This window comes from Panthera uncia, unplaced genomic scaffold (assembly GCF_023721935.1).
Source record: "Panthera uncia isolate 11264 unplaced genomic scaffold, Puncia_PCG_1.0 HiC_scaffold_346, whole genome shotgun sequence".
Taxonomy (NCBI): domain Eukaryota; kingdom Metazoa; phylum Chordata; class Mammalia; order Carnivora; family Felidae; genus Panthera; species Panthera uncia.
Genome location: NW_026059480.1, coordinates 48,640 through 58,888, shown reverse-complemented (window position 1 = coordinate 58,888; position 10,249 = coordinate 48,640). Strand labels below are relative to the sequence as shown.

The 10,249-nt window shown below is 38.4% G+C and overlaps 1 pseudogene; it reads right to left on the bottom strand.

The window, feature by feature from the left end:
• Positions 1–4,747: 4,747 nt before the first annotated feature.
• LOC125917966 (cAMP-regulated phosphoprotein 19-like) lies at positions 4,748–5,079 on the bottom strand (annotated as a pseudogene).
• Positions 5,080–10,249: the final 5,170 nt, after the last annotated feature.

Genomic DNA, 10,249 nt, shown 5'->3' with positions numbered 1-10,249 from the left:
AGTGAAGTCATATGATTTTTGTCTTTCTCTGACTAATTTCACTTAGCCTAATACCCTCCAGTTCCATCCACATAGTTGCAAATGGCAAGATTTCATTCTTTGTCATTGCCAAGTAATACTCCATTGTGTATATATACCACATCTTCTTTATCCATTCATCCATCGATGGACATTTGGGCTCTTTCCATACTTTGGCTATTGTTGATAGTGCTGCTATAAACATGGGGGTGCATGTGCCCCTTTGAAACAGCACACCTGTATGCCATGGATAAATGCCTAGTAGTGCAATTGCTGGGTCATAGAGTAGTTCTATTTTTAGTTTTTTGAGGAACCTCCATACTGTTTTCCAGAGTGACTGCAGCAGCTTGCATTCCAAGAGACTTTTCTTCTTTTTTTAAATGTCTATTTATTTTTGAGAGAGAGACAGAGTGCGAGCTGGGGAGGGGTGGAGAGAGGGAGACACAGAATCTGAAGCAGGCTCCAGGCTCTGAGCTGTCAGCAGAGAGTCTGATGTGGGGCTCAAACTCATGAACTGGCAGATCATGATTTGAACCAAAGTCAGATGTTTAACCTACTGAGCCACCCAGATGCCCTGAGACTTTCCTTATTTCTTGACATAAGCATTTATTGCTGTTAACTTCCCTCTTTGAACTGCCTTTGGTACATCCCATACATTTTGGTATGTTATTTTTCCATTTTCATTAGTCTCAAAGCATGTTTTGACTTCTGTTTTGATTTATTCTTTGAAGCATTAGTTGTCAGTAGCATGGTCTAATCTCCACATATTTGTGAATTTTCCACTTTTACTTGTGTAATTAATTTCTAGTTTTGTACCATTGTGATTGGAAAAGATGCATGATATGATTTCAGCCCTCTTCAATGTATTAAGACTTATTTTGTGGTCTAACATATGATCTATCTTGGAAAATGCTCCATGTATACTTGAGAAGAATGTGTATTCTTTGGTTGGAATGGTCTGTCAACATCTGTTAAGTCCATCTGGTCTAATGTATTGTTTAAAGCCAATGTTTCCTTATTGATTTTCTGTCTGGAGGATCTATCCATTGATGTAAGTGGGTTGTTAAAGTATCCTGCTAGTATTGTGTTGCTGTCTATTTCTCCCTTTCACTCTGTTAATGTGTGCTTTATATACTCAGGCACTCCTACACTGGATGCATAAATATTTGAAAATGTTATAGCTTATTGTTAGGTTGACCACTTTATCATAATGTACACCTTTCTTTGTCTCTTATTACAGCCTTTGTTTTAAAGTCTATTTGTCTTGTTGAACTCCTGAGTTCTTGAGGGGCGAAAGTGAGAACAGATCCAAGAACATTCTTGGTTTCCTGTTTGGTGTGGACTTGGGAGGGTATTCAGAACTGTTGCCAATCTGTTCTGGAACATAGCTACACTATTCCTGAAAATATGAGGAGGACAAAGGAATCTTTAGGAATGGCTTTAAAATTGGTAAGTTGTGGTTTTGTTGCTTGAATTGCACGGGGTCCTCAGAGAAACCAATATGGATGTACTTTTTCCCTCCTAGTGAGGAAGCGGCCACAACCTAACAGGAGGAAAAATCTAGAACGATTAAAGTTTTATGTTTTTGTGTAGGAATGATGATGATGATGATGATGATGATTCCTTCAAAAAAAACCCTGTAAAAAATAAAATAAAGTCTATTTGTCTGATATAAGTGTAGCTACTCCAGCTTTGTTTTGGTTTCTGCTTGCATGGGATATCTTTTTCTATCCCTTTACCTGCAGTCTTTGTGTGTCCTTATATCTGAAGCAAGTCCCTTACAGGCAACATACAGATGGATATTTCTGAAAAGAAATCCATTCAGGTACTCTATGTCTTTTGATTGGAGAATTAGTCCACTTACATTTAAAGTAATGATTGACAGCAATGTGCTTACTGTCATTTTGTTAATTGTTTTCTGGCTATTTTCATAGTTCTTCTCTGTTCCTTTCTTCTCTTGTTTCCTTACTTTTGTGGTTTGATGATTTTCTTTAGTGGTGTGCTTATATTCCTTTCTCTTTATCTTTTGTGTATTACTTAAAAGAACTTATTTGCAAACCTAAAAACCTAGAAGCTTTTCCCACAATATTTTGAAAATATTGTGCTACTTTCTTCTGGCTTGCAAAGTTTCTGCTGAAAGATCTAGTGATAGTCTAATGGAGGTTCCCTTGTATGTAACAAGTCTTTTTTCTCTTACTGCTTTTTTAATTTTTATTTTTAAATATTTATTCATTTTTGGGGAGAGCACTAGTTGGGGAGGGGCAGAGAGAGGGGGACAGAGGATCTAAAGCAGGCTCTGTGCTGACAGGCTGACAGCAGTGAGCCTGATGAAGAGCTCAAACTCACAAACTGTGAGATCATGACCTGAGCTGAGGTCAGACCTTCAACCAACTGAGCCACCCAGGTGCCCCTCTCCTGCTGCTTTTATATTCTCTCCTTGTTTCTAACTTTTATCATTTTAATGGCAAAGTTACTGGGTTCTTCTTATTTGGAGCTCTCTGAACTTCCTGGATTTGGATGTCCATTTCCTTCCCCAGGTTAGGGAGATTTTCAGCCATTATTTCTTCAAATAAGATTTCTGCCCATTTCTCTCTCTCTTCTCCTTCTAGGAGCCCTATGTTGTGAGTGTCAGTCCAATTGATGTTGTCCCATTTTTTCCCTTAACCTATCTTCTTTTTTATTTCTTTCTCTTTTTTTTCATTTTCATTCTTTTTCCTGCTCTGATTGGGTAAGTTCCACTGCCTTATCTTTGAGTTAACAGATTCTTTCTTATGTTGCATCTAGTCTATTGTCGAACCCCTCTAGTGTATTTTTCAGTTCAGAAGTTCTATGATTTCTATTATATTTTCCATCTCTGTTGATGTTCTCCCTGTGTTTATCCATTCTTTCCCCCAGTTTAGTGAGCATATTTATAACCATTACTTTTAACTCCTTATCAGGTAAATTGTTTCTATTTTACTAAGATTTTTTTCCCAGATATTTTATCTTGTTATTTCCTTTGGAATAACTGAATTTTTTTTTCTTTCGTGGATTGAGTTTTTGGTGTTGTATCTGAAAAGTCATTGCCAAACCAAGGTTGCTTCAAATTTTTTCCTGCATTATCTATTAGGAGTTTTACAGTTTTGCATTTTACATTTAGGTTTAATTTTAAGTTAATTTTTGCGAAGGATATTAGGTCTGTATCTTTTTTTTTAATTCACTCAGCCACTCTATTTCTTTTTCTTTTTTTTTGCATGTGAATTTACAATTTTTCCAACACTATTTGTTTAATAAGCGTCTATCCTTTCTCCATTGAATTGCCTTTGCTTCTTTGTCAAAGACAATCTATTGTGTTTGTATGAACTTTTATTGGACTTTTCATTTTGTTTCATTGACTTATTTATCTATTAAGCAATACCACTCTGCCTGGGTCACTGTAACTTTATAGTAAACTTTATAGTAAGTCTTTTTTTTTTCTTCAAATTTAATTCCAAGTTAGTTAACATGTAATGTAATAATAATTCCAGGAATAGAATTTAGTGATTCATCACTTCCAAATAACACCCATTGCTCACCCCAACAAGTATCCTCCTCAATGCCCCTCACCCCTTTAGCCCTTCCCCCAACCCAACACCCCATCAGGAACCCTCAGTTTGTTCTCTGTATTTAAGTGTCTCTTATGGTTTGTCTCCCTCTCTGTTTCTATATTATTAAGGAAGAGACCTTTATGTTCATTTGTTTTGTATCTTAAATTCCACATACGAGTGAAATCATATGATATTTGTCTTTCTCTGACTGACTTATTTTGCTTAGCATAATACACTCTAGTTCCACTTATAGTAAGTCTTGAAGTCAAGTATGGTCACTCCTCTGACTTTGTTTTTCTTCTGTAATACTGTGTTGGTTATTCTAAATATTTTGCCTTTGTGCAGAAACTTCATAATTGAATTTGCAATACTCACAAAATATTTTGCCAAGATTATGATTGGGGTTGCATTGAATTTATACATTACATTGGGAAGAACTGGTATTTAAAAAATATCTCATCCATTCATGCACAGTATTTATCTTGTTATTTAGATCTTCTTTGATTTCTTTCATCAAAATTTTTTAGATTTCTTCATATAAATAATTTACATATTTTGTTAAACTTATTCCTAAGCATTACAATTTTTGATGCCCATTTAAATGGTGTGTGTTTTTAATTTCAAGTTCTAATTATTCACAGATGGCCAACAGGTACATGAAAAGGTGCTCAATATCTGTAATCATCAGGGAAATGCAAATCAAAATGACAATGAAATATCACACCAAATGACTATTATCAAAAAGACTAGAAATAATAAGTGTTGGTGAGGATGTAGAGAAAAGGAAACCCTCATGCATTGTTGGTGGGAATGTAAATGCTATATTTACATATGGAAAATAGTATGGCGATTCCTCAAAAAATTAAAAAATAGAAACATCATATGACCCAGCAATTCCACTTCTGGTTATTTAGCCAAAGAAAACAAAAACACTAACTCAAAAAGATCTATGGGCCGCCCTCCCCCATGTTAGCTGCAGTATTATTTACAATAGCAAACATATGCAAGCAACTTAACATTCCTTGATGATTGAGTGGATAAAGAAAATCACACACACACACACACACACACACACACACACACACATTATGCAGCCATAAAAAAGAATGAAACATTGTCATTTGCAACAACATGGATGGATTTTTTTTTCCAATTCAGCATTTTTAATCAGTCAACAGCTTGCTAGTAACAAGGGATGGTTTCCATTGAGGTAGGTCCTGTGCAATGGGAATGTGGTCACCAGTAACTTCTGTCTTATCCAGAGCTGCAGTAGGAAGTGGCTTATTGATTTTTGTTTTAGCCATATTGTAACCCCAGAATCAAAATATTTTTGCCTTTTATGTTATCGTTTCCTTAAGAAATTTTAACCTCCAAGCTTTTGTCCTAGATGAGGATACCTTGCTTTTAATTTTGCTTCTTCAGCTTTCTCTGGACTAGTTACTTTATCTTCCATTTCCTTCTGCTCCTCTGTGGAGGCTCTCTCAGAGACTTCTGTGGACACATGGCTCCCTCTTACCCCACTTTTCCATCTCTGCCAACATGGATGGATCTTGAGGCCTTTATGTCATATGAGATAAGTCAGGCAGATAAAGACAAGTACTCTATGATGTCACTTGTATGTGGAATCTAAAACAAAAGCAAACCAAAAAAACAAAAAACAAAAAACCAAAACACCTAAACCCAAACTACTAGATGCAGAGAATAGATTGGTGGTTGCCAGGGGTCAGTGGTGTGGGGTGAGCAAAATGGGTGAAAATAGTCAAAAGATACAAACTCCCAGTTATAAGGCATAGGGATATAATGTACAGCATGGTGACTATAGTAAATAATACTATATTGTATATTTGAAAGTTGCTAGCAGAGTAGATCTGAAAAGTTCTCATCAAAAGAAAAAAATTCTAACTATGTGTGATAATGGATGTTAATTAACCTTATTGTGGTGACCATTTTGCAACATATACAAATATTGAATTATTATATGACACTGGAAATGAGCATAATGCTATATGTCAATTATATCTCAATTAAAATAAATTCCAATTCTTTTTTTAAATTTAACTTTATTGGCTTTTCGGAAGATGGCGGCATAGGAGGATGCTGGGCTCACCGCGTGTCCTGCTGATCACTTGGATTCCACCTACACCTGCCTAAATAACCCAGAAAACCGCCAGAGGATTAGCAGAATGGAGTCTCCAGAACCAAGCGCAGACGAGAGGCCCACAGAAGAGGGTAGGAAGGGCGGCGAGGTGGTGCGCGCTACACGGACTGGCGGGAGGGAGCTGGGGCGGAGGGGCGGCCTGCCGGCCAAGCAGAGCCCCTGAGTCTGGCTGGCAAAAGTGGAGGGGCCGGACGGAGTCTGTTCTGACAGCAAGCGGGACTTAGCATCTGAGAGGTCATAAGTTAACAGCTCTGCTCAGAAAGCGGGAAGGCTGGAGGACAAAGGGAGGGAGAGTTGCTGAGCCCCGGGATGACAGAGCTCAGTTTGGCGGGGAACAAAGGCGCTCGCCAGCGCCATCTCCCTCGCCCACCCCCCAGCCAAAATCCCAAAGGGAATCAGTTCCTGCCAGGGAACTTGCTTGCTCCTCGCAAACACCCAACGCTGTGCTTCTGCGGAGCCACCCCTCCAGCAGCGGGTCTGACTCACTCCTGCTGCCACAGGGCCCCTCCTGAAGTGGATCACCTAAGAAGAAGCGAGCTAAGCCTGCCCCTCCTGCCCCTGTGCACCTTGCCTACCCACCCCAGCTAATACGCCAGATCCCCAGCACCACAAGCCTGGCAGTGTGCAAGTAGCCCAGACGGGCCACGCCAACCCACAGTGAATCCCGCCCCTAGGAGAGGGGAAGAGAAGGCACACACCAGTCTGACTGTGGCCCCAGCAGTGGGCTGGGGGCAGACATCAGGTCTGACTGCAGCCCCGCCCACCAACTCCAGTTATACACCACAGCACAGGGGGAGTACCCTGCAGGTCCGCACCACTCCAGGGACTATCCAAAATGAACAAACAGAAGAATTCCCCTCAAAAGAATCTCCAGGAAATAACAACAGCTAATGAACTGATCAAAAAGGATTTAAATAATATAACAGAAAGTGAATTTAGAATAATAGTCATAAAATTAATCGCTGGGCTTGAAAACAGTATAGAGGACAGGAGAGAATCTCTTGCTACAGAGATCAAGGGACTAAGGAACAGTCAGGAGGAGCTGAAAAACGCTTTAAACGAGATACAAAATAAAATGGAAACAACGACAGCTCGGATTGAAGAGACAGAGGAGAGAATAGGTGAACTAGAAGATAAAATTATGGAAAAAGAGGAAGCTGAGAAAAAGAGAGATAAAAAAAATCCAGGAGTATGAGGGGAAAATTAGAGAACTAAGTGATACACTAAAAAGAAATAATATACGCATAATTGGTATCCCAGAGGAGGAAGAGAGAGGGAAAGGTGCTGAAGGGGTACTTGAAGAAATAATAGCTGAGAACTTCCCTGAACTGGGGAAGGAAAAAGGCATTGAAATCCAAGAGGCACAGAGAACTCCCTTCAGACGTAACTTGAATCGATCTTCTGCATGACATATCATAGTGAAACTGGCAAAATACAAGGATAAAGAGAAAATTCTGAAAGCAGCAAGGGATAAATGTGCCCTAACATATAAAGGGAGACCTATAAGACTCGTGACTGATCTCTCTTTTGAAACTTGGCAGGCCAGAAAGGCATTGCAGGAGATCTTCAATGTGATGAACAGAAAAAAATATGCAGCCAAGAATCCTTTATCCAGCAAGTCTGTCACTTAGAATAGAAGGAGAGATAAAGGTTTTCCCAAACAAACAAAAACTGAAGGAATTCGTCACCACTAAACCAGCCCTACAAGAGATCCTAACGGGGATCCTGTGAGACAAAGTACCAGAGACATCGCTACAAGCATAAAACATACAGACATCACAATGACTCTAAACCCGTATCTTTCTATAATAACACTGAATGTAAATGGACTAAATGCACCAACCAAAAGACATAGGGTATCAGAATGGATAAAAATACAAGACCCATCTATTTGCTGTCTACAAGAGACTCATTTTAGACCTGAGGACACCTTCAGATTGAGAGTGAGGGGATGAAGAACTATTTATCATGCTACTGGAAGCCAAAAGAAAGCTGGAGTAGCCATACTTATATCAGACAAACTAGACTTTAAATTAAAGGCTATAACAAGAGATGAAGAAGGACATTATATAATAATCACAGGGTCTATCCATCAGGAAGAGCTAACAATTATAAATGTCTATGTTTATGAGAAATGTTGGTCTTTAATTTTTTTTGAAATTTATTGTGAAATTGGTTTCCATACAACACCCAGTGCTCATCCCAAAAGGTGCCCTCCTCAATACCCATCACCCACCCTCCCCTCCCTCCCACCCCATCAGCCCTCTGTTTGTTCATGTAATTTTATATGCTTATAAAGTCTTTGTCTAGTTTTGGTATTAGTGTTATGCTGGCTTTACACAAGGAGTTAGGAAGTGTTCTCTTTGCTTTGATTTTCTGGAATAGATTGTAGATTATCGGTATTACATCTTATGCAAACGATTAATAGAATTCACACACGAAACCATCTGAGTTAGATGTTTTCTGTTGTGAAGATTATTAATTAAGAATTCAACTTCTTTAAAAGATGTAGGTATATTCAGTTATCTATTTCTCCTTGTATGAGTTTTGGTAGATTGTGTCTTTAAGGAATTGATCCATTTCATCTAAGTTGTCAAATATGTGAGCATAAAGTTGTTCATAATATTCCTCTTTTATTCAAAAGCAATTAACATACAGTGCTATATTAGTTTCAGGTGTACAATATAATGATTCAAATATTCAGAAATTTTCATTTCATTCTGAATCCTTTGATGCACAAAAGTTTGACGTTTGATGTAGTCCCATTTGTCAATTTTTGTTTTGGTTGCCTGTACTTTTGTTGTCATATCCAAGAAATCATTGCCAAACCCAGTGTCATGAAGTTTTCCCTATGTTTTCTTCTAGAAATTTTATAGTTTTAGGTCTTTAATCCATTTAAAGTTAACTTTTGTAGATGGTGTAATATTGTGATTTGTATATATATTTATTTGGTTTCCATCCCTTTTCTTGATCTCAGCTACTAAGATCCTTGGAATTTCCCAAGTGGTAAGAGTGATAAAGGTGAAAGATTCACTTTTGTTTTTTTATAAAAAGCCCCTTTGAACCACACCCTGAGCTTCTGTTAATGAGATGACTTTTAGAAACCCCACAGGAATGGGAAGGGTGATGTTTTCCAGGGGAACCAACCATGTAATTAGATAGAAATGTCAGCCCTACCTCCTGACCTCCAAGGAAGGGAAGGGGGCTAGAGATCAATGTAATCAACAATGGCCAAATGACTTAGTCAATCATGCCTATGTAATAAAGCTTCCATAAAAAAGTCTAACTGAAGGGGTTTGGAGAGCTTCCAGTTTGGTGAGCACATGAATTACTAGAAGAGTAGTGTGCCTGGATAGGGCATTGAAGCTCCACAACCCTTTCCACATACTCATCCTATGCTTCTATTCTATCTGGCTGTTTCTGAGTTATATCCTTTATAATAAAATGGTAAATGTAAGCAAGTGTTTTCTTGAGTTCTATGAGCCACTCTAGATTGTGGGAGGGGAGGAGAAACTCCAATTTATAGCCAATTAGTCAGAAGTATAGGTGACAACTTGGGAGCTGTGACTGGCATATGAGTTGTGAGACTGAGCCCTTAGTTTATGGGGTCTGTGCTAACTACAGGAAGGTTAGTGTGAGAACTGAGTTAAGTTGTAGGACACCAATCAATCAGCATCTACCAAGAACTAGAGAATTGGCTGGTGTAGACAAATCTATGCATTGGGTGGCCAGAAGTGTGTGGGAGACAGAGTGGTTGAGAAAAAAAAAAAGGAGTGTTTTAATGGTGTAAGATAAAATTCCAGTCTGTTGCATGTGGATATCCAGTTTTCCAACACCATTTGTTGAAGATATTATCCTTTCCCCATCAAGTCATCTTGTTGAAGATCTTGTCGACCATATTTGTAAAGGTATTTTTCTGGGGTTTCTATTCTATTTTAGTGGTCTATTTGTCTGCCTTCATGCAAATACCACACGGTTTTGATTACAATATCTTTGTACTATATTTGGAAATCAGAAAGTATGACTCCTCCAACTTCATTCCTCTTTTTCAAAATAGTTTTGGCTATTCAGGGTCCCTCAAGATTCCATATGAATTTTAAGACAAAAATGTCATAGGAATTTTGATGGAGGTTGCATTAAATCTGTAGATCATTTTGTATGGTGTGGACATCTTAACAATATTAAGTCTTCCAATCCATGAACATAGGATGCCTTTCTATCTATGTCCATTCCATTTTGTGTCTAAGATATTTTTAATGTTTATTTATTTATTTTGAGAGAGAGGGAGAATAAGCGAGCAAGTATGAGTGGGGGAGGGGCAGAGAGAGAGAAGGAGAGAGAGAATCCCAAGTCGACTCTGCACTTTTAGTGAGGAGCCAGATGCAGGACTCAAACTCATGAACCGTGAGATCATGACCTAAGCCGAAACCAAGACTTGGACACCTAACTGACTGAGCCATGCAGGTGCCCCTGTGTTAATTCTTTATTAAATGTTTAGTGGAATTCT